This window comes from Ambystoma mexicanum, chromosome 10 (assembly GCF_040938575.1).
Source record: "Ambystoma mexicanum isolate Mex_15411 chromosome 10, UKY_AmexF1_1, whole genome shotgun sequence".
In the NCBI taxonomy this organism is placed as follows: Eukaryota; Metazoa; Chordata; class Amphibia; order Caudata; family Ambystomatidae; genus Ambystoma; species Ambystoma mexicanum.
Window position 1 is genome coordinate 624,446,675 of NC_090932.1, and position 23,533 is coordinate 624,470,207.

Sequence of the window (23,533 nt, forward strand, 5' to 3'; positions counted from 1 at the left end):
TTAGGCAATACCTTATCTTGGTCTCATCAGCATGTTGTGAGAGTCACTCTTTGCCCTTGTTTGTGCTCTCATATTTGATTACTTCGCAATCACTGATAATTCTGGGAAGTTCTGCAGTCTGCAGTTGTTTTTGTAAAGCATCTCTTTTTTTAAAATCTTATTGAAGTGATAGTGGGCCCTGTAATGAGATGGATACACTTGTGATTCTCTGACTAGTATCTCTCCCCAACGTTCCCTTTCCCCAACCCCTTAGGGAAACCAATGATTATCTCTGTCTGTTGAGTGATAGCTACAGAGCTCTCACGTTTCCACATGTCATGCTTAAGAAAGTCATAAGGTCCTGTTTTGTGTGGTTAGAAGCTGCCTCAGGCTGGAAGCCTTTCTTTTTCCTTGGTACAGTTCCTTCTCTGCATGAGGGAATGCATTTCCTTCAGTGGGTGAGTGGGTGCGGTTCCTTAGAGCGCTAAAGACATTTCAGTGGTCTGGCACAAGTGGGCTTCACTTAAAGTGCACAGTATATCAGCTCCTGGGGTCATCCAATCGGGTATCTGGGAATGTAGGCAGAATCCACCAATAACCACCCACAATTCTCTCAGCAACCTATGCACCTCCGCGGGTGTCTACCATTGTCTCCATGTTCTGGCCCATGCCCCAGATACATTTGCCCCTTTCCCTGCCCTATGCTCTGCACCTCCTCCCCCAGTAGCACCCAATGAAGTCCTTCCCAAAGCGTGCTTCCCCCAAACCCTCGTTTATGCTTATCTTTTCTCCAAGCCCTCTGCAATGCCACCAGAATCATGGAAATAGAGAAGAAACGACTGGCAGCCATCTTGGTTTGTAGTTTCTTTTTAAGGAAACTGGGCACACACGAATATCAGACCTCCTTTTCCTTGAAAGAAAATCTTATTAGCACCACAAAAGGGAGTCCAGGGTTGCTAATAGCGATACATGCAGCGACGTGGAGCAGACAGGGCCATAATGCTCCTGAGCCCTTGGAAGGTACTCTCTGCAGACGGGTCTGCCAGGCGGGTCATTACTGGCTATGCCTGCCCGACAAAGCAGGGTTTATCACTACGAAGACCTTCAAACACATAGGTTAGTGCCAAATAGAATATTAGCAAATACCAAGTATGCAGGTGTTTTCAAAACAATCGGAAGAATCCCCACATTCTGATCTCTACAATCATTTATTTAGTATTTTGTTTTTAAATGTGTACATGCATCAGCATTATTTGTGCTTTGAGAGCTGTGCTTCCCGAGTGACTCATTGTTTTGTTTATGTATTTCAAGATGCATTCGTTGTTAGCGGACGAGGCTGCAGGGATCACATGTGATGCAGAGAACAGTATTCCTCCCCAAAAAAAAAAACAGCAAACATGCCGGTTGTTCACAGAACACATGTCTGCCTATTCTGGGGCTAAATGGCTGTAGGGATGTTTGAAGTACTCTGGGATTGCGCTGACTTCTGGTTCTTGTAGTGCATGGCCTGCTTTCATCTCAAAGTGTCCATAATGTCTTCCCAGACACATTGGGCCTCATTACACGGTAGGCGGTAAAAAATGTGATTTACCGTCATGGCGCTATTAGCGTGTCCGCCATCGTAGGAGAGCGTTCCATTACGAGTTAGCGGACACGTGCATAGGGCCATGCCGGTAAATGACCCTACCGCCATGGCGCAAAAGCACCTTTCCGGCTCCGACCAAAGTGCTGATAGCACCTCCGCCCTCATGCTGCACGCTATTAGCGGTCACCGCTGTTAGCGGTCACTGCTATTAGCGGTCACCGTAAAACACCGGAACCGGAAATAGCGTCATCGCACCGGAACGGGAAAGAGCCCGGCGGCCATCTTTAAAAACACAATCCATTGCCATCCCCTGCACTCAGGACCTGCAGCAACACCACGACTGGCAAAACCACATCCCACAAGAACAAACAATGCCCAAGGCCCTAAAGAAAGCCGATGTGCGCCAGCGCAAAGAACGCTTCTCAAACGAGGAATTGAAAATGCTGGCAGACACCCTGGCTGCAAATGCAGACGTAGTGTTCGCTAGCGACATGCGGCGCCCTGCACTCCTGAGAAAAAAGGAAATCTGGGCTGAGGTGGCGCAGAAAGTCAGTGCGGTGGGCTCCACCCCCCGCACCGTAAAGGACGTGCGCAAGCGGTGGGATGATCTGCGCCTCCGTGTATGCAGCATTTTATCGGCCAACAGGAATCTGGCCATGGGCACAGGAGGCGGAGGTGGATCCCCGATGAAGATGCAGGAGTGGGAGGAGACATGTGCCAGCACCATTGGCATAGAATCCATCGAGGGAGTGGGCCGAATGGAGTGTGGTGTGGCAACAACGTCAGACGGAGGTGAGTGACCACGCAAAACACAGCAATGCTAAGCATGAGTCCCTCCCCCAAATGTGAAATGGGAATTAGCTAATGGATGGGGTCATCACACACACATGTACACAACCCTGCATATATGCCGTGCACATCCCCACATAACCACATGCATGCAGCACCTCACACACGTGTCACCCTGACACATGTCCGGATGACCCACCCATCTGGCCAACAACCTGCAGGCCCAAACCAAATCCAAAGAACTGCAGCAACAAGAACATATGCATGATGCACGTTGACCCATCACTGATGCTATCCCTGTCTTGCTCCCCCACAGGGTCACATTCTGACAGTGAGGAGCTGGACTCTGCAACGCAGGCCCCACCACCCAAAAAGCAGGCCAAGGGAAAGGATGCAGGCACCAGGCCCAGTACATCGAGGGGCACTGGGATATCTGGAGTGGCCCAGCGTTCAAAAGCCACACACGCAACGACCACACCAAGGGTCGAAATGCCATCCGACACTGTGGCAGCACCCCCACCACCCACCCCCACCACTCAGGAGCCAGTGCCAGAAGGCACGCCGTCCGCAGCCAATAGCTCCATCGGGGAAGCAGCAGCCACGGCACCTATGAGTGATGTGGACGACCCATGTCCGACACCGGAAGGGCAGCGTACACCCAGCACCCAGCTGTCCCCACTCCACAGCCCATGCAACACATCCAATGGCAGCATCCATGAGGTGCATGCCGGAGATTCAATGGATGGGTCATTCAGTCCCGTGGCGAGCTCACCTGATGTCGGCCACATGCAGCAAGCTGCGCCGAGGAGTAACAGGGGCAGGGCCGCAGACGACACCATGAGCCTGATACGCCAGCGCCAGGAGGAGCTCAATGCCCTGGTTGCCCGGCAAGTGAGCGAGGCTGCCTCGACCAGGGAGGAGATCCGGGTGTTGTCAAGGGACATGAAAGCTGCCATGGACAGCAAAACGACGCGCCTATGTGACGAGATGGTCGCTGTGAGGCAGGTCCTAACGCGCATTGCTGAGGCGATGGAGAGCATGCGTCACTCACAGGGAGCAGATCAACCAGCCATCCCCTCGTCTACTAGCTACGACCAGACAACCATCCTGCGCAGGTCCAGCCGGTCCTTGCGGCGGTCAGACTCACAACCCCCCAATGGTGGTAGTGGAGGAGGGAAGTAGGGCCAGCCTGTCCCTGTTGACACTTGGGAACTAATGCAGCACTGATGTGCACACCATGTTCGGTGGAGTTGTGGGGGGAGGGGGGTGAGGGTGTTTGGGGGAGTTGTGGGGGGAGGGGGGTGAGGGTGTTTGGGGGAGTTGTGGGGGGAGGGGGGTGAGGGTGTTTGGTGGAGTTGTGGGGGGAGGGGGGTGAGGGTGTTTGGGGGAGTTGTGGGGGGAGGGGGGTGAGGGTTGTTGGGGTGGAGGGTACATGCACGTTTGAATGACATAATGCTCAATACACACGTAATGGCATGGATAATCACATGACTGGACAGTGATCATTGTGTATGTGTGCTTTATTGTTGAAGGGTGCACTGTGTTTATGTCCTCCATACACCCCGTGCCCTGAGCTGAACACCAATTGCACCCTCCTAATCCATGTGCATCAGAAACAATGGTCTATCAGGTGCTGCCGCACAGCACGTCCCTAATGGGCATCGCCACCTGCATGACCTGCAGCCCCCTCTCCTCCATCCTCATCCCCGTCATCATCCTCAGACGGTGGTCGCAGTTCTATGTCAGGGGGCATTGGCACATTCCGTCTGATACACATATTGTGAAGCATGACACATGCCATGGTGATCTTGGCCACCTTCTCATGCCCGTACAGGAGTGCCCCGCCCGACCTGCTGAGGCACCGGAAGCGTTCCTTCAATAGGCCGAATGTCTGCTCGATCACCACGCGGGTACGGGTGTGTGCATGATTGTAGTCCTCTTCGTGCCTGTTCTGTGGGTTCCGCACAGGGGTAAGGAGCCACCTCTTCAGGGGATAACCTGCATCACCTGCATGGGTGCAAAAATGGGTATGTGTAAGTGTCTACATAATGTGGAGCGTGCACATATCACACAAACAAACATTGCATATTCAACGACATCCACAGATCCAAGCACGCATGGCAATCAGGGTAACTGCAATGTGGGAAGGTGAGGTGGTCCTTGCAAGTGGACATGCACCATGCATGCATACGGCAGGGATTGCCATGTCCCGCCTGAGTTTAAGTGATTTGTGTTTCCTGGCCCTGGCAACGTTAGTGCCACACTGCTAGTACACTGCCATTCCTTAGTTGATGTCCCCATGCTGTTTGATGGCAATTCAGTGGTGGGGTACGGGTGTGCCTCACCACAATGGCTACAGGGGATCCATTTGTATGCACTCATGTGCGCGGACCATTTCTGATGTTGTTCAGCGTACATTTCAGTTGTGATTTTGATATGCATGTTGCTGATTTGTGTAATGGGGGGAATGGTGTGTTGTGCGGTGTGCATGTTGTTTGGAATGGCCTGTTTGGCGTAATGGATTGATATGTTTGTCGTGGCACTCACCAGCATGTGGTTCTGTCTCTGGTCCATTGTGGGCTGCCTCACTGTACAGTGATGCAAATATGTATGCCCATTCTTCTCATGACACCAGTTCACGCCCAGTTGGAGTATGCATCTCCCCCCCCACTCACAATCCACATCACACTGACATGTGGTCGGCCTGCTACTCACCAAGTAGCCACGAACGTTGTCCAGCATGTCGCTCCATGTATCGTGGTATTGTCGAGTTCCGCAGGACCATTGCATCATGGGTTGAACCGGGATATCGGGCACAGCAATGTGTGATGATCTTGTTGGAGTCACATACCATTTGGACGTTGATGGAGTGGTATAGCTTTCTGTTACGGTACACTGCCTCATTGGCATGTGGGACCACCAGTTCTACATGGGTACAGTCGATGGCCCCGATGCAACTTGGGATGCCTGCCAGTGAATGGAAGCCAACTTTGGTGTTGGAGATCTCCTGGGCAGTCTGTGGCATGTATATGTGTTGACTTGTGTGCTTCAGGAGGGCATCGAGCACCTGGTTCAGTGTGCGTGAGAATACTGGTTGTGATATGCCATGCATCTGACCTACCGTATGCTGGTAGGTGCCTGTGGCCAAGAAGTGGAGCACTGTTACTACCTTCAGTAGAGGGGGGATGGCAGTACGGATGTCAATGAGACTCACAATGTCGTTGTATATCATGTCTACTATGGTGGTGATGGTATCCCAGTCCAGACGGTACAGGGTGTGTATCTGCTCAGGGGTTAGGTTGACTGGACTGGCTCTGATCCTGGGAATTGGTGGCTGCCTCTGTGGTATCACTAGGTGAACTGGTGGTGCTTGCTGCGCCTGTCTTGCCCTCCTCCTCCTCCTCCTCCTCCTGCGTCTCCTCTGTGCTGCCTGTTGTTGTAGCTGCTGCACTGCAATCATGTCCTCTAGCCCATGTAATGCTGCTAGTATTGCATCCATCTTGGTGTGGGAATGGGTGTGGGGAGGGGTGTGGTGTGCTCTTTTGTGCTGCCAGTCTCCATTGCCTCCACCTGTGCTGATTTTGTCCACCTGTGGCAGGTGGGAACTCTGCTGTGCTCTTTTAACGTGTGGTTCGCGATGCTGGTATTAGCGCCTTGCCGGTAAGGGTTCTTTGGGTCTACTACATGCCGGTATTGCCATGTACGCATGGCTCGTGATGCCGTGATATTAGCGCTATGCCGCTATTTCCGGTCTGAGGGGGCGCGCGCTCACGGACTTGCCGCTAATAGTGCCACCGTACTTAGCGGTGCCGCTAATAGCGGTATGTCCGGTTCGTGATTGGGGAGGGGATTTACCGATACCGGTAATCCCTTACCGGTAACGGTATGTCCCTACCGCCTACCGTGTAATGATTGTCCATGTTCCGATCCTGCTCTGCTTCTAGTGAGCCTGCTTTCTGGGTAAAGGTATGTGAGGATATGACACGCTTAGAACACAAAAATTGACAGCGAGGCGACACTATAATCTGACAGCCGTTATTCTAGGTTGCCACTTGTGCACCTGATCTCTAGCCAATACTAAATTGTGTCTGATTTGTTATGAGTATGTTTAATGATGTGTCGCTCCTGTTCAAGGTAAGGGGTCTACAAATGTCTGGGATAACTATTGGACTATATTTCGTGACTTCTCTAGGGTCGCATTTTGTAATGAATTAAATGTCCAGGTCCCATCTTGAAAGCTCCCTCAGCAAATTCAGGAATCATTAGCAACACAAAATAAAATAATTGCCCCAGGTTGTCCTTTGGTGCTCAAATCAAAAATGTTATGACTATATTCCTTCCAAACCAACCTATAATCATGATACAGACCTCCTAGAGGTTCAAACCACTTGGCCGTTACTGTAAATGGTATCATTGTATGTGTACCCATAGCTAGCCCATGTTACTTTGCCTAATGTGAGGAGAAGCATTGGCCTATGAACTCCCTATGGTGAAAGCACCTCACATCGTTCTTATGAAGCAGAGTCTCCTGGAGTAAAGAGAAATCCAGATCAAGGTCCATGAACCTCTGCTTTACTGCCCACCTTTTCTGAGGACAATTTTTGCACATTCAGGCTGACAAAATTACAACCAGTAAAAGGGCTTGATTTAGCATGGGCCCTGCCCTGTTGATTTCTCAAATACTCCCCATGATTGCTTGTGAATAATGCATTTTTCATCTCACTTGAAAATTTACCAACCCAACCTTCAACATATTCTTGCAAATTACATGAATCAGTAAGGAGAAAATGTTCTGTTAAATTCCCCCACCCTCCTCATTTTACAAACTAAGAGGCCGATTCATGGAATAATTAGCGCGGCGCAAGTGGGCAAAAACGTGCGAATCGCAGTGGAATAGCGAAAATCGCAGTGCAATTGCGAAAATCGCACGAAAAGCAGCGCACGTCGATTCATGGAAGGCCGTGCGCGAGAAAACCAGCGGACGTGCGATAAAAAAGTGCGCGGCGCACGTTGGCGCACAGGCCATCTAACAGCGTGCGCCAGGTCACAGCGAAAATCGCACAGGGCACAGCGAAATTCGCACATAGCGCGGCACACGCAACAAAAGTAGGCGGAACACGGGCGTAACACTCGGAATGGGGAACAACTTGTCAAAACGTGGGCGTCACGGGGGAAGTACAGGGCACAAGTGCGCGGAACGCCCACACGCTCGCCTACAACACGTATTCATGGAATAGAATAGGGCAAAAAAGCGCACGCTCAAACCAGCGCACAGGCACAAACACGACCGCCACAAGAAAGCAGGCGGTAGCGTCTCTGCGGCTGTAAGAAATGTGCGCCAAAAGGTGCGCCAACAAATAGCACCTATATACTGCCATGATGAATGTCCCATACTGTGGCCCTCCAGGAAAAATGACGTGCAAAGGGGTACCCACAAACACGGACACCCGCTGACAAAAAATACGTGTGCGTGTATACCGGGGTGCGCGGGAAGTCTAACACGCGATTTCAGCAGGGTACGTGCATCACAGGGGTTCGCGTGAAGTTATTCACGCGATCGGGCCTGGGGGAGCGGGCTATGTGTATTTCAGGGGTTCGCGTGAAGTTTCACACGCGATCGGGTCTGGGGGAGCGTGCTACGTGTATTACAGGGGTTCGCGTGAAGTTCCTCACGCGATCGGGCCTGGGGGAGCGTGCTACGTGTATTTCAGGGGTTCGCGTGAAGTTTCACACGCGATCGGGCCTGGGGGAGCGGGCTACGTGTATTACAGGGGTTCGCGTGAAGTTCCTCACGCGATCGGGCCTGGGGTAGCGGGCTACGTGTATTACAGGGGTTCGCGTGAAGTTCCTCACGCGATCGGGCCTGGGGGAGCGGGCTACGTGTATTCCAGGGGTGCGCGTGAAGTTCCACACGCGAATAGCCTGTGCGCGTGTATTTCAGGGGTGCGCGGGAAGTTCCACACGCGAATAGCCTGGGCGCGTGTATTTCAGGGGTGCGCGGGAAGTTCCACACGCGAATAGCCTGGGGGCACGTGTATTTCAGGGGTGCGCGTGAAGTTCCACACGCGAATAGCCTGGGCGCGTGTATTTCAGGGGTGCGCGGGAAGTTCCACACGCGAATAGCCTGGGCGCCTGTATTTCAGGGGTGCGCGGGAAGTTCCACACGCGATCGGGCCTGGGGTAGCGGGCTACGTGTATTACAGGGGTTGGCGTGAAGTTCCTCACGCGATCGGGCCTGGGGGAGCGGGCTACATGTATTCCAGGGGTGCGCGTGAAGTTCCACACGCGAATAGCCTGGGCGCGTGTATTTCAGGGGTGCGCGGGAAGTTGCACACGCGAATAGCCTGGGCGCGTGTATTTCAGGGGTGCGCGGGAAGTTCCACACGCGAATAGCCTGGTGGCGCGTGTATATCAGGGGTGCGCGGGAAGTTCCACACGCGAATAGCCTGGGCGCGTGTATTTCAGGGGAGCGCGGGAAGTTGCACACGCGAATAGCCTGGGCGCGTGTATTTCAGGGGTGCGCGGGAAGTTCCACACGCGAATAGCCTGGGGGCGCGTGTATTTCAGGGGTGCGCGCGAAGTTCCACACGCGAATAGCCTGGGCGCGTGTATTTCAGGGGTGCGCGGGAAGTTCCACACGCGAATAGCCTGGGCGCGTGTATTTCAGGGGTGCGCGGGAAGTTCCACACGCGAATAGCCTGGTGGCGCGTGTATATCAGGGGTGCGCGGGAAGTTCCACACGCGAATACCCTGGCCGCGTGTATTTCAGGGGAGCGCGGGAAGTTGCACACGCGAATAGCCTGGGCGCGTGTATTTCAGGGGTGCGCGGGAAGTCCCACACGCGAATAGCCTGGGCGCGTGTATTTCAGGGGTGCGCGGGAAGTTCCACATGTGATTTGACAGTGTGGGTCCTCCCAGGTGTACCCTGTACACCCTCCACGGCCCCTGCAGGCAGCCCACACCACAGGGGACTACCATGCATCCCTGGTCATGTCCCGCAGACAGCCCACCCACCATGGGCATGCCCCCCAGCAAAGGCACATGTCTCCTTGAACTAATGAACACCAACTCATGTCCCCTTGCACCCCCACCCCCCAGCACTGTGGGGCACCTGCCAGCAGGCCCCCACCCATGTCCAACTCATGTCCCCCACCACCCCCACCCCCCAGCACTGTGGGGCACCTGCCAGCAGGCCCCCACCCATGTCCAACTCATGTCTCCCACCACCCCCACCCCCCAGCCACCAGGGTCACCCTCCACCAGGCCCCCACTCATGTCTCCCATCACCCCCACACCCCAGCAGTGCAGGGTCACCCTCCACCAGGCCCCCACTCATGTCTCCCACCACCCCCACCCCCCAGCCACCAGGGGCACCCTCCACCAGGCCCCCACTCATGTCACCCACCACCCCCACCCCCCAGCCACCAGGGGCAGCCTCCACCAGGCCCCCACTCATGTCAGCCACCACCCCCACCCCCCAGGCACCAGGGTCACCCTCCACCAGGCCCCAACTCATGTCTCCCACCACCCCCACCCCCCAGCCACCATGGGCAGCCTCCACCAGGCCCCCACTCATGTCACCCACCACCCCCACCCCCCAGCCACCAGGGTCACCCTCCACCAGGCCCCCACTCATGTCTCCCACCACCCCCACCCCCCAGCCACCAGGGGCAGCCTCCACCAGGCCCCCACTCATGTCACCCACCACCCCCACCCCCCAGCCACCAGGGTCACCCTCCACCAGGCCCCCACTCATGTCTCCCACCACCCCCACCCCCCAGCCACCAGGGGCAGCCTCCACCAGGCCCCCACTCATGTCACCCACCACCCCCACCCCCCAGCCACCAGGGTCACCCTCCACCAGGCCCCCACTCATGTCTCCCACCACCCCCACCCCCCAGCCACCAGGGTCACCCTCCACCAGGCCCCCACTCATGTCTCCCACCACCCCCACCCCCCAGCAGTGCAGGGGCAGCCTCCACCAGGCCCCCACTCATGTCTCCCACCACCCCCACCCCCCAGCCACCAGGGTCACCCTCCACCAGGCCCCCACTCATGTCTCCCACCACCCCCACCCCCCAGCAGTGCAGGCTCAACCTCCACCAGGCCCCCACTCATGTCCCCTTGCACCCCCACCCCCCGGCAGTGCAGGGGCAGCCTCCACCAGGCCCCCACTCATGTCTCCCACCACCCCCACCCCCCTGCCACCATGTGCAGCCCCCACCAGGTCCTCACAATCCCCAATCATGTGCGTAATGGTCAGCCTCCACAGCCAAAAAGCCCTACCAAGTAACCCATTCACCCACATGGAAATGGAAATCACATGTTACACCCCCAATGTACATGAAGCAAATGAACCCATGTCCGTCACACACATATTTTCAAATAGAATGGGAAAACACACAACATGACATGCATGAAACCAATGAGATGAAACCACACAGTGAACAATGGAAAAAAAAATGTATTGAAAAAAATACAAATGCCAAAGAAAGAAAACTAACTACAATGTAAATGTGAAAAAATAAGCTGCATGTCCGCATAAAAACACAAAACTAGAAAATCAAATCAAAAAAATTATGTCCAAAGTGAAATGTAAGAACTCTCCATGCAACAAAGAACTATGTACAAAAATAACAAGGGTCCATCATCACAACTGAACTAAGGAAACCTCCTAAAAAACCTACCTAAATATCAACTATATACAAAAAGTGGAGCAGTGTCCGTCGACTCTAAATAATAATAAGAACGAAAGGAAACCTAAAACTAAAGAACTATATACAAAGGCGGCGGGCAAGTCCAGCGGCTCACTCTGTGGTGTTCCGGGCCAGGGCATCATCGAACTCCTGTTCGATGTCCCAGAGGCGGTCCAGTTCCATGGCCCCGAGGGTCCGCAGGGACGACGCCGTGTCCTCCTCCAACCCCCTGCGGATTGCCTCGAGGCACTCGGCCCGCCTCAGGGCCCTCCGCATGGAGTTCTCCGCCCTGACCATTGTGAGCCGCGCCTCTTCCGCCCGCCGCCGCTCCGCACCTATGGCGTGGCCCAACCGCTGCCACACGGAAGACACTCTCTGTCCTGGGTCCTCCTGCCCTCCGGCCGATGCCTGCCCCTCCGATGTCGAAGGCCCCGAGCCTTCATGGCTCCCACCATCTTGCTGCTGCTGCTGCTCTGCCTCTGCCCGTGCACTGCCTCCTGCTGCCTGCACATCCTCCGCCGGCTGGGGTGCACCTGTTGATGTGGCCACCCCTGCTGGACGTCCGACTCCCGACTGTGGCAGGGATGCCTCCTCCACCAGCCTGGCCGCACTGTCAGAGGCAGCTCCACAGGGCACCCAGGTGACTGATGGGTGGGAAGATGGCACAGAGGACGACTGGCGCGTAGGGGGTCCAGTTGAGGAGGGGGTCGGAGCAAGCCCCATCAGACAGCGGAATCCGGCCTGGGTGACCTGTCCCAGCAGGCTGACGTGGTCAACGAGCCATTCGAGATGACGTGCAGTCTCTCCATGAAAAGACTGCAGGTCACCTCGCATGGCCCGTTGACGCAACGCCACACCAGCCAGGACAGGCTCAACCCGGACCTGGATGGCCACGTCCGCAGGCAGAGGAAGGCCAGTTGACGTCAGCTCATCCCCTGCCTGAAAACGGGTCTGGACGTAGGCATCCCTGCTGGTGCAAGATGATGCAGGGACAGGATCGGGGACAGGATTGCACACAGGCATCTCCGCGGCCGCCTGTGCTGCCTCCTGTCCCTGGTCCTGCACTGCACCACTAGCACCAGTGGGATCCCCACCTCCAGACCCTGTCTCTGGTGCTTGCGCGGCCCCCTCCTCCACCAAACCCCCCACCAACCTGGATGACTCTGTGCCATCTTCCCCTGTTGGGCCCTGTGGGGTCCCAGCTGCCCCTTCTGCTGTCGAGGAGTCCAACTGCAACCTCCGCCTCTTGGACCTCCCCCCGGCAGCTGCGGCCTGGGACGCGGCACCGGACTCCTCACTCCCCGACGAGATGACAACACGGGAGGGGAGCCGGGCCTTGCGTCTCCGGCTGGCGGTCGGATCCCCGCCGCTGTGCTCCACAGCACCTTCTCCGCCCTCTTCATCAGTTGACGCTGCAGACAGGGAGAAACAAAACACAGGCATCAGGGCACTGTACAATGGACACATACACGCATGACAGTTGCACATGAGTGGCATTGGCAAACCTCAGACATGTCATCACAATCCCCAACACACATGTCATTGCAACTGGCACACATGAGCCATACCACAGCCATATCGCAACTGCCACCACCATCCCTACACATACAACAGCATCAGCAGCCAAAGGGGAGCCATACATCACATGCAACACAGGAAGTGCACCACACATGTACACACACCACCACACTTGCATGCATGTCTACACCTCTGCCAAGTGTCGCACTGTTCAGACGGGCATCCATGTCACATCTGCCAATCAGGCTTCCACATACCGCTGTCACATGCATCCATGTAGCATCACTGTTGCACCTTTGACAAATACACACACATGCACATGTACACAGTGCTCATACATGCAGCCGAAAACAACATACATGCCTGACATCACGGACATGTCTACTTACATACACATTCATCCAAACATGTGTGCACGCACAACTGCATTTGCCATGCAAGCCCACACACACAAGCACCATCCATGTCTCACACATTACAGCCCTCGCATGTGTCAGCCCCACGGCCCTGTACACCCCCACCCATACTCCACCCCATACAAACAGATGTGCAACCGGCACAATGGGGAATGATCACCACACGCCCTGCTCACAACCAGGATGCATGTACACTCACCGCTCAACTCCAGACGGCTCTGCTTCTCTAGGACCTGGACGTGGAGCGCTGGGGATATGCGTTCCAGGACCCCCATCTGTTCTTCCGACAAGTGGCCCCGGCGCCCCTTGGCATCCGCTGCCTTCAAGAGGCGCCGGGCCTTGCTCAGGGTCCTGGACCTGAAGTCCTCCCAGCGCTTCCTGACATGTTGTAAGTCCCGGACTGCCACCCCCTCCGCGTTGATGGCAGTCACGATGTCAGTCCAGATCCGAGTCCGTCCTTCCTTGTCGGCGCGGGAACTTCCAAAGAGGGCATCATACTGCCCCAGGACTTGCTCCACCAGGACACCAACTTCGGTGGCACTGAAGCTGGTGCCCCTCTGCCTCTCTGGCCGGGGGTTGTCAGTGGTCACAGATGGTGTTAGCCCCGACATGACAACCCCAGAGGCAGGAGTGGGTGGGCAACTGGGTCCTGGGGCTGGGCTGTGGAGCGATGGAATTCCAGTCGGGAGTCTTCTGTTCCAGCAGGGGTGGTCACAGCAACAGCACCCCTGGCTGATGTGCAGGCAGCAAATGGCAGTGCACGTGGGCAGCAGGCAGTCAGGCAGCAGCAGATAGCAGGTGGGAGCGTGCTCGGGGCTCTGGGGGGCAGTAATTCGGCCTTCTGGGCAGGAGCGTGGTCTCCCGTGTGCTCACGCGTGGCCAGCTTGGTACGGAGTGAATTGGCACGTGAAAATCCTGCACGTCAGCGTGAAAACCGAGGAAAGGCCCTTAGCGCGTAAGCGCGTCAGCACGCATACGCGATTCCATTGGACCAAAGGCCCTCAGCGCGTAGGCGCGTCTGTGACGTGACCCGCACGGGTGTTTCCCACACAGCACGTGATGACAGAGCACACGTGGAAAGACTGCACGTCAGAGTCTCATCGCGTGTGATTGGTGGAAATGGCCGTACACCGGGATACAGGTGCGCTGACGTACTTGCGTGTGTAAGTGTCCGCGCACACCTCATATACACGTACATAGGCCAATCGCGTGTACACGCACTTTTGTCCAATTACACGCGATGAGACTCTGACGTGCAGTCTTTCCACGTGTGCTCTGTCATCACGTGCTGTGTGGGAAACACCCGTGCGGGTCACGTCACAGACGCGCCTACGCGCTGAGGGCCTTTGGTCCAATGGAATCGCGTATGCGTGCTGACGCGCTTACGCGCTAAGGGCCTTTCCTCGGTTTTCACGCTGACGTGCAGGATTTTCACGTGCCAATTCACTCCGTACCAAGCTGGCCACGCGTGAGCACACGGGAGACCACGCTCCTGCCCAGAAGGCCGAATTACTGCCCCCCAGAGCCCCGAGCACGCTCCCACCTGCTATCTGCTGCTGCCTGACTGCCTGCTGCCCACGTGCACTGCCATTTGCTGCCTGCACATCAGCCAGGGGTGCTGTTGCTGTGACCACCCCTGCTGGAACAGAAGACTCCCGACTGGAATTCCATCGCTCCACAGCCCAGCCCCAGGACCCAGTTGCCCACCCACTCCTGCCTCTGGGGTTGTCATGTCGGGGCTAACACCATCTGTGACCACTGACAACCCCCGGCCAGAGAGGCAGAGGGGCACCAGCTTCAGTGCCACCGAAGTTGGTGTCCTGGTGGAGCAAGTCCTGGGGCAGTATGATGCCCTCTTTGGAAGTTCCCGCGCCGACAAGGAAGGACGGACTCGGATCTGGACTGACATCGTGACTGCCATCAACGCGGAGGGGGTGGCAGTCCGGGACTTACAACATGTCAGGAAGCGCTGGGAGGACTTCAGGTCCAGGACCCTGAACAAGGCCCGGCGCCTCTTGAAGGCAGCGGATGCCAAGGGGCGCCGGGGCCACTTGTCGGAAGAACAGATGGGGGTCCTGGAACGCATATCCCCAGCGCTCCACGTCCAGGTCCTAGAGAAGCAGAGCCGTCTGGAGTCGAGCGGTGAGTGTACATGCATCCTGGTTGTGAGCAGGGCGTGTGGTGATCATTCCCCATTGTGCCGGTTGCACATCTGTTTGTATGGGGTGGAGTATGGGTGGGGGTGTACAGGGCCGTGGGGCTGACACATGCGAGGGCTGTAATGTGTGAGACATGGATGGTGCTTGTGTGTGTGGGCTTGCATGGCAAATGCAGTTGTGCGTGCACACATGTTTGGATGAATGTGTATGTAAGTAGACATGTCCGTGATGTCAGGCATGTATGTTGTTTTCGGCTGCATGTATGAGCACTGTGTACATGTGCATGTGTGTGTATTTGTCAAAGGTGCAACAGTGATGCTACATGGATGCATGTGACAGCGGTATGTGGAAGCCTGATTGGCAGATGTGACATGGATGCCCGTCTGAACAGTGCGACACTTGGCAGAGGTGTAGACATGCATGCAAGTGTGGTGGTGTGTGTACATGTGTGGTGCACTTCCTGTGTTGCATGTGATGTATGGCTCCCCTTTGGCTGCTGATGCTGTTGTATGTGTAGGGATGGTGGTGGCAGTTGCGATATGGCTGTGGTATGGCTCATGTGTGCCAGTTGCAATGACATGTGTGTTGGGGATTGTGATGACATGTCTGAGGTTTGCCAATGCCACTCATGTGCAACTGTCATGCGTGTATGTGTCCATTGTACAGTGCCCTGATGCCTGTGTTTTGTTTCTCCCTGTCTGCAGCGTCAACTGATGAAGAGGGCGGAGAAGGTGCTGTGGAGCACAGCGGCGGGGATCCGAACGCCTCCCGTGTTGTCATCTCGTCGGGGAGTGAGGAGTCCGGTGCCGCGTCCCAGGCCGCAGCTGCCGGGGGGAGGTCCAAGAGGCGGAGGTTGCAGTTGGACTCCTCGGCAGCAGAAGGGGCAGCTGGGACCCCACAGGGCCCAACAGGGGAAGATGGCACAGAGTCATCCAGGTTGGTGGGGGGTTTGGTGGAGGAGGGGGCCGCGCAAGCACCAGAGACAGGGTCTGGAGGTGGGGATCCCACTGGTGCTAGTGGTGCAGTGCAGGACCAGGGACAGGAGGCAGCACAGGCGGCCGCGGAGGTGCCTGTGTGCAATCCTGTCCCCGATCCTGTCCCTGCATCATCTTGCACCAGCAGGGATGCCTACGTCCAGACCCGTTTTCAGGCAGGGGATGAGCTGACGTCAACTGGCCTTCCTCTGCCTGCGGACGTGGCCATCCAGGTCCGGGTTGAGCCTGTCCTGGCTGGTGTGGCGTTGCGTCAACGGGGCATGCGAGGTGACCTGCAGTCTTTTCATGGAGAGACTGCACGTCATCTCGAATGGCTCGTTGACCACGTCAGCCTGCTGGGACAGGTCACCCAGACCGGATTCCTCCGTCTGATGGGGCTTGCTCCGACCCCCTCCTCAACTGGACCCCCTACGCGCCAGTCGTCCTCTGTGCCATCTTCCCACCCATCAGTCACCTGGGTGCCCTGTGGAGCTGCCTCTGACAGTGCGGCCAGGCTGGTGGAGGAGGCATCCCTGCCACAGTCGGGAGTCGGACGTCCAGCAGGGGTGGCCACATCAACAACTGCACCCCAGCCGGCGGAGGATGTGCAGGCAGCAGGAGGCAGTGCACGGGCAGAGGCAGAGCAGCAGCAGCAGCAAGATGGTGGGAGCCATGAAGGCTCGGGGCCTTCGACATCGGAGGGGCAGGCATCGGCCGGAGGGCAGGAGGACCCAGGACAGAGAGTGTCTTCCGTGTGGCAGCGGTTGGGCCACACCATAGGTGCGGAGCGGCGGCGGGCGGAAGAGGCGCGGCTCACAATGGTCAGGGCGGAGAACTCCATGCGGAGGGCCCTGAGGCGGGCCGAGTGCCTCGAGGCAATCCGCAGGGGGTTGGAGGAGGACACGGCGTCGTCCCTGCGGACCCTCGGGGCCATGGAACTGGACCGCCTCCGGGACATCGAACAGGAGTTCGATGATGCCCTGGCCCGGAACACCACAGAGTGAGCCGCTGGACTTGCCCGCCGCCTTTGTATATAGTTCTTTAGTTTTAGGTTTCCTTTGTTTTTTCTTATGATTTGGAGTCGACGGACACTGCTCCACTTTTTGTATATAGTTGATATTTAGGTAGGTTTTTTAGGAGGTTTCCTTAGTTCTGTTGTGATGATGGACCCTTGTTATTTTTGTACATAGTTCTTTGTTGCACGGAGAGTTTTGACATTTCACTTTGGACAAAATTTTTTGGATTAGATTTTCTAGTTTTGTGTTTTTATGCGGACATGCAGCTTCTTTTTTCACATTTACATTGTAGTTAGTTTTCTTTCTTTAGCATTCGTATTTTTTTCTAATACATTTTTTTTTACATTGTTCACTGTGTGGTTTCATCTCATTGGTTTCATGCATGTCATGTTGTGTGTTTTCCCATTCATTTGGAAAATATGTGTGTGACGGACATGGGTTCATTTGCTTCATGAACATTGGGGGTGTAACATGTGATTTCCATTTCCATGTGGGTGAATGGGTTACTTGGTAGGGCTTTTTGGCTGTGGAGGCTGACCATTACGCACATTGTGAGGACCTGGTGGGGGCTGCACATGGTGGCAGGGGGGTGGGGGTGGTGGGAGACATGAGTGGGGGCCTGGTGGAGGGTGCCCCTGCACTGCTGGGGGGTGGGGGTGGTGGGAGACATGAGTGGGGGCCTGGTGGAGGGTGCCCCTGGTGGCGGGGGGGTGGGGGTGATAGGGGACATGAGTGGGGGCCTGGTGGAGGCTGCCCCTGCACTGCTGGGGGGTGGGGGTGGTGGGAGACATGAGTGGGGGCCTGGTGGAGGGTGACCCTGGTGGCTGGGGGGTGGGGGTGGTGGGAGACATGAGTGGGGGCCTGGTGGAGGGTGACCCTGGTGGCTGGGGGGTGGGGGTGGTGGGTGACATGAGTGGGGGCCTGGTGGAGGGTGACCCTGGTGGCGGGGGGGTGGGGGTGATAGGGGACATGAGTGGGGGCCTGGTGGAGGCTGCCCCTGCACTGCTGGGGGGTGGGGGTGGTGGGTGACATGAGTGGGGGCCTGGTGGAGGGTGACTCTGGTGGCTGGGGGGTGGGGGTGGTGGGTGACATGAGTGGGGGCCTGGTGGAGGGTGCCCCTGCACTGCTGGGGGGTGGGGGTGGTGGGAGACATGAGTGGGGGCCTGGTGGAGGGTGCCCCTGGTGGCGGGGGGGTGGGGGTGATAGGGGACATGAGTGGGGGCCTGGTGGAGGCTGCCCCTGCACTGCTGGGGGGTGGGGGTGGTGGGAGACATGAGTGGGGGCCTGGTGGAGGGTGCCCCTGGTGGCGGGGGGGTGGGGGTGATAGGGGACATGAGTGGGGGCCTGGTGGAGGCTGCCCCTGCACTGCTGGGGGGTGGGTGTGGTGGGAGACATGAGTGGGGGCCTGGTGGAGGGTGACCCTGGTGGCTGGGGGGTGGGGGTGGTGGGAGACATGAGTGGGGGCCTGGTGGAGGGTGACCCTGGTGGCTGGGGGGTGGGGGTGGTGGGTGACATGAGTGGGGGCCTGGTGGAGGGTGACCCTGGTGGCGGGGGGGTGGGGGTGATAGGGGACATGAGTGGGGGCCTGGTGGAGGCTGCCCCTGCACTGCTGGGGGGTGGGGGTGGTGGGTGACATGAGTGGGGGCCTGGTGGAGGGTGACCCTGGTGGCTGGGGGGTGGGGGTGGTGGGTGACATGAGTGGGGGCCTGGTGGAGGGTGCCCCTGCACTGCTGGGGGGTGGGGGTGGTGGGAGACATGAGTGGGGGCCTGGTGGAGGGTGCCCCTGGTGGCGGGGGGTGGGGGTGATAGGGGACATGAGTGGGGGCCTGGTGGAGGCTGCCCCTGCACTGCTGGGGGGTGGGGGTGGTGGGAGACATGAGTGGGGGCCTGGTGGAGGGTGACCCTGGTGGCTGGGGGGTGGGGGTGGTGGGAGACATGAGTGGGGGCCTGGTGGAGGGTGACCCTGGTGGCTGGGGGGTGGGGGTGGTGGGTGACATGAGTGGGGGCCTGGTGGAGGGTGCCCCTGGTGGCGGGGGGGTGGGGGTGATAGGGGACATGAGTGGGGGCCTGGTGGAGGCTGCCCCTGCACTGCTGGGGGGTGGGGGTGGTGGGAGACATGAGTGGGGGCCTGGTGGAGGCTGCCCCTGCACTGCTGGGGGGTGGGGGTGGTGGGAGACATGAGTGGGGGCCTGGTGGAGGCTGCCCCTGCACTGCTGGGGGGTGGGGGTGGTGGGAGACATGAGTGGGGGCCTGGTGGAGGGTGCCCCTGCACTGCTGGGGGGTGGGGGTGGTGGGAGACATGAGTGGGGGCCTGGTGGAGGCTGCCCCTGCACTGCTGGGGGGTGGGGGTGGTGGGAGACATGAGTGGGGGCCTGGTGGAGGCTGCCCCTGCACTGCTGGGGGGTGGGGGTGGTGGGAGACATGAGTGGGGGCCTGGTGGAGGGTGCCCCTGGTGGCGGGGGGGTGATAGGGGACATGAGTGGGGGCCTGGTGGAGGCTGCCCCTGCACTGCTGGGGGGTGGGGGTGGTGGGAGACATGAGTGGGGGCCTGGTGGAGGCTGCCCCTGCACTGCTGGGGGGTGGGGGTGGTGGGAGACATGAGTGGGGGCCTGGTGGAGGGTGACCCTGGTGGCTGGGGGGTGGGGGTGGTGGGAGACATGAGTGGGGGCCTGGTGGAGGGTGACCCTGGTGGCTGGGGGGTGGGGGTGGTGGGAGACATGAGTGGGGGCCTGGTGGAGGCTGCCCCTGGAGGCGGGGGGGTGGGGGTGATAGGGGACATGAGTGGGGGCCTGGTGGAGGCTGCCCCTGCACTGCTGGGGGGTGGGGGTGGTGGGAAACATGAGTGGGGGCCTGGTGGAGGCTGCCCCTGCACTGCTGGGGGGTGGGGGTGGTGGGAGACATGAGTGGGGGCCTGGTGGAGGGTGACCCTGGTGGCTGGGGGGTGGGGGTGGTGGGAGACATGAGTGGGGGCCTGGTGGAGGCTGCCCCTGCACTGCTGGGGGGTGGGGGTGGTGGGAGACATGAGTGGGGGCCTGGTGGAGGCTGCCCCTGCACTGCTGGGGGGTGGGGGTGGTGGGAGACATGAGTGGGGGCCTGGTGGAGGCTGCCCCTGCACTGCTGGGGGGTGGGGGTGGTGGGAGACATGAGTGGGGGCCTGGTGGAGGGTGACCCTGGTGGCTGGGGGGTGGGGGTGGTGGGAGACATGAGTGGGGGCCTGGTGGAGGGTGACCCTGGTGGCTGGGGGGTGGGGGTGGTGGGAGACATGAGTGGGGGCCTGGTGGAGGCTGCCCCTGGTGGCGGGGGGGTGGGGGTGATAGGGGACATGAGTGGGGGCCTGGTGGAGGCTGCCCCTGCACTGCTGGGGGGTGGGGGTGGTGGGAGACATGAGTGGGGGCCTGGTGGAGGCTGCCCCTGCACTGCTGGGGGGTGGGGGTGGTGGGAGACATGAGTGGGGGCCTGGTGGAGGGTGACCCTGGTGGCTGGGGGGTGGGGGTGGTGGGAGACATGAGTGGGGGCCTGGTGGAGGCTGCCCCTGCACTGCTGGGGGGTGGGGGTGGTGGGAGACATAAGTGGGGGCCTGGTGGAGGCTGCCCCTGCACTGCTGGGGGGTGGGGGTGGTGGGAGACATGAGTGGGGGCCTGGTGGAGGGTGCCCCTGCACTGCTGGGGGATGGGGGTGGTGGGAGACATGAGTGGGGGCCTGGTGGAGGCTGCCCCTGCACTGCTGGGGGGTGGGGGTGGTGGGAGACATGAGTGGGGGCCTGGTGGAGGGTGCCCCTGCACTGCTGGGGGGTGGGGGTGGTGGGAGACATGAGTGGGGGCCTGGTGGAGGGTGCCCCTGGTGGCTGGGGGGTGGGGGTGGTGGGAGACATGAGTGGGGGCCTGGTGGAGGCTGCCCCTGCACTGCTGGGGGGTGGGGGTGGTGGGAGACATGAGTGGGGGCCTGGTGGAGGGTGCCCCTGGTGGCGGGGGGGTGGGGGTGATAGGGGACATGAGTGGGGGCCTGGTGGAGGCTGCCCCTGCACTGCTGGGGGTGGGGGTGGTGGGAGACATGAGTGGGGGCCTGGTGGAGGGTGACCCTGGTGGCTGGGGGGTGGGGGTGGTGGGTGACAGGAGTGGGGGCCTGGTGGAGGCTGCCCCTGCACTGCTGGGGGGTGGGGGTGCAGGGGGACATGAGCAGGTGTGCAGGGTAGTCCCCTGTTTTGTGGGCTGCCTGCAGGGGCTGTGGAGGGTGTACAGGGAACACCTGTGAGGACCCACCCAGCCTAATTGCGTGTGATAATTCCCGCACACCCCTGTAATACACGTACCTGGCCAAATCGCATGTGAGAATTCCCACATACCCCTGTAATACACGTACCCTGGCCAATCGCGTGTAGAACTTCCCACGCACCCCTGTAATACACGTACCAAGCCAAATCGCGTGTGATAATTCCCACGCACCCCTGTAATACACGTACCTGGCCAAATCGCATGTGAAAATTCCCGCGCACCACTGTAATACACGTACCCAGCCGAATCGCGTGTAGAACTTCCCGTGTACCCCTGTAATACACGTACCCAGCCAAATCGCGTGTGATAATTCCCAAATACCCCTGTAATACACGTACCCTGGCCAATCGCGTGTAGAACTTCCCACGCACCCCTGTAATACACGTACCAAGCCAAATCGCGTGTGATAATTCCCACGCACCCCTGTAATACACGTACCTGGCCAAATCGCATGTGAGAATTCCCGCGCACCCCTGTAATACACGTACCCAGCCGAATCGTGTGTAGAACTTCCCGTGTACCCCTGTAATACACCTACCCAGCCAAATCGCGTGTGATAATTCCCACGCACCCCTGTAATACACGTACCTGGCCAAATCGCATGTGAGAATTCCCGCGCACCCCTGTAATACACGTACCCAGCCGAATCGCGTGTAGAACTTCCCGTGTACCCCTGTAATACACCTACCCAGCCAAATCGCGTGTGATAATTCCCGCGCACCCCTGGAATACACGTACCCAGCCAAATCGCGTGTGATAATTCCCGCGCACCCCTGGAATACACGTACCCAGCCAAATCGCGTGTGATAATTCCCGCGCACCCCTGTAATATACGTACCCAGCCAAATCGCGTGTGATAATTCCTGCGTACCCCTGTGATACACGTGCCCTGGCTAATCGCGTGTAAAACTTCACGCGTACCCCTGATATGCACGTTACCCGCTTTGCGTTCCTTGTTTGGCAGCCCTGTGGACTGGTCCAGGGTTAGCGCTGCCCTTTGCGATGATTTAGCGATTTTGATGGCTTTTCCTTGCGCGAGGGCGTTCTTGGGGGCGTTACTGGCGCTGCTGCAGGGTCGCTGCGATACTCTGCGCCACGGCTGGTTTGGGAGCCTGAAATCCATGAATACGCTGTGCGCGGAAATCGGTTTTAGCGCACGTGCCTGGCGCAGTCAATCGCACGCGGACACTCTGCGCCAGCCGCTTGCGACACTTTTCTGCGAAATTCTATGAATTACCCTGTAAATGTTTGGATCCCAACAGTTTCACATCAAATAGCATCATCTGAAGCCAACAGTAACTTGGGGAACCTTTCCTGGAGACCATCATACTACGACCAACCTATAAAACCTCACCCACCACCCAATGATGTCAGGTGGACTAGAATGATTCCAATACAAACAATCATATCAGTATTTCAAAAACCCAAGTAGAAATGCAAACTAGTGTAGTCAGTGAAGCACGCTGGCGGGGGCACATATTAAATATTAATGGAAATGTTGGAAACTATGTTGGGCCGCACTGGTTTACACCATGGGAGATAGAATTTGAAGTGGCAGATATAGAACGATTAATCTTGAAAATCTCCTCTCGAACGCAGCCACCCCAAATGGTTTGACAAATGCTTTTCTGAAGTTGAACAAAGAAATGTAGGCAGTTTTGTTGTACATGCTATATCAAAATATTTTAATTTGCAAAGCTATGCATGAGACCTGGAAATAATCCATATAGTTCCTATCTTTAAGAGGGGGGATCGTTCGGATCCCACAAATTATAGACCAATTGCGTTGTTAGACGCAGATGGAAAGATCTTCGCTGCTTTGATCCTTGAGAAATTTGAGGCCTCGGCTTTGGAAAACAGAATATTCCATAGAGTTAAAATTGGTTTTAGGAAAGGTATGGCCACTAATAGGAATGGCATAGCTCTCTCAGTGATAAGAGATAAAGTTGGGTTGAATAAGGACTATTCAATGTATGCAGCAATGATTGATTTTTTGAAGGCTTTCAATACATTCAATAGGCAGCTATTTTGGCAAAAACTTAGTAGGTGGGGAATCCCCAGTTCACTCTTAGCGATCATAGTGTAGATTCATGAAAACATCAATGAGGTGGAGCTGTGCCTCTCTGAGCA